We start from the raw sequence: 1,819 nt of genomic DNA on the forward strand, positions 1-1,819 counted from the left end.
AGGGTCTTTCTTCAGTCTCTTAGAGATGTGGACAACCTTGGGTCCAGGTGCCGCTGGGTTGTTACACAACAGTTCTACATTTTTCTCCAGCTCTGTGGGGGACCCTCTATAGTGATCCTTGTCAGAGCAGTCGGTCGTGGTAGCTGAGCATTATCTAGTTATGCTGGACTCAGTCTAGTGGAGGCTGTGGTACTTGTGGTCCATTAGTCCTTTGGACTAATCTTTCTCTTGTATCTTTGGTTTTCTTCATTCTCCCTTGCTCCAGAAAGGGTGGGACCAGTGGAGTATCTTAGATGGTGGCTCACAAGCAAAGCCGTACTTTCTAATAACTTCCCCTGCCTCCTTTTTACAGCTGGGTTATTTCATATTTGGTCAAATTTATTGGATGACAGCTACATATAGTTTAAGACTGTTGATGCTCTCATTTGGTATGGCTAATCCGTTGCAAAAAAAAAACAAACAATTTTACTTACACTGTTTGGAAGACTTTGGAAGACTGTGACAGGTGTGGGCCCTGTGACCCAGTTGGCCACCCAGAAAGCTGCCATCCTCACTACTGCCATCATTAGTAACAGGTCCACAGGCTCTCTTATGTCTCAAACACCTTCTTGTTTGTTAAGTGCTTGTAGGGAAGAGATAGTATTTGTGAGAGGAATGAAGTGAGAAGCCAGTTTTCTCTCAAGAGGAGGGCCACATGAGACCCTCACCAGGGCCGATGTTCGGGCCTTTCACGTCAGAGTGGCCCCTGCAGAGTAGGCAGCCAGGGTAGCTTGTCTGGGCTGGGAACAATGCAGCCCAAGGAGTCATCTAACTGCTCCTTTGAGACTGCCCAATGTTGTTTTGACTTTAGAAGGAGCTGAAAAGGAAGCTACCTCTGAAATGTGATTTAGCAGTTAGGAGTAAAGTTCTCATCCAAAAATATTTCAAAGACTACCTTTCACAGTGCCCAAATTCCAACGTTAAAGATTCATTTGGTGGGATTTTGAAGCCTTTTCTATTTTCAAGGACACCTTAATAAACATGAATATTCCTGGGAGACGTAATAGGGAGGCTAACACCTTGGAAGGGCTTAGGTGGAACCAAAGGATAGTAAGAGATTTGCTGAAAGGTGGAAAGAAAGAGAAATAGGAGCCAAATTTCTGGGAAGGTGGTAGAGGGCCAGCCTTTGTCTTTTGCACTGCTTAGATAAATAGGAGGCCTGTGTAGTCACTTGGTCATTCTGCATCTACTTCAGACATCCCTGACAAACTGTGATGTGTTAGCTTCCTGGCCTTGGGCGTCCTTCTCAACACAGCTCCCCAAGGAGCCACTACCAGTGAGCTGGAGCAGGCTGGTGAGAGGAAGCCTTGGTATCAATGTAGATCAGGTCCAGAGACAGGCCTTGAGCATCCTGGACGAGCACTTCATGAGGTCATTTTAAGATGCAGGACAATAAGTGAGATTTTGGGCCCCAGGGTCCAGTGTTATAATAATGTTAGCAACCACCTGAATGGTGTTTGTGATACAATATCATCTCATTGAGTCCTCACAGCACCCAGAGAATACTCCCACTATACAGACAGAGAAGAAAAGGCCTAGCTGGTACATAGTGGTATCAGGATCTTCACCTGGATCTTTTAACACTGAGGCCATATTCTTTCCGCCACCCCCCAGAACCTTGCTAAGGCACAGCGGTCACAGATGTAATGTGGGTGTCAGGGCTTCGAATGAGTTCAAACAGGTTCAGTCGTGGTCACTGAAGCAAAACCAGAACAGACCTGAGTTTTTATAATTTAAGTGATTCGGAACAGATAACCAGAATGGGAAAAATTATGGGTCA

Source organism: Loxodonta africana, chromosome 7, assembly GCF_030014295.1.
Source record: "Loxodonta africana isolate mLoxAfr1 chromosome 7, mLoxAfr1.hap2, whole genome shotgun sequence".
NCBI lineage: Eukaryota > Metazoa > Chordata > Mammalia > Proboscidea > Elephantidae > Loxodonta > Loxodonta africana.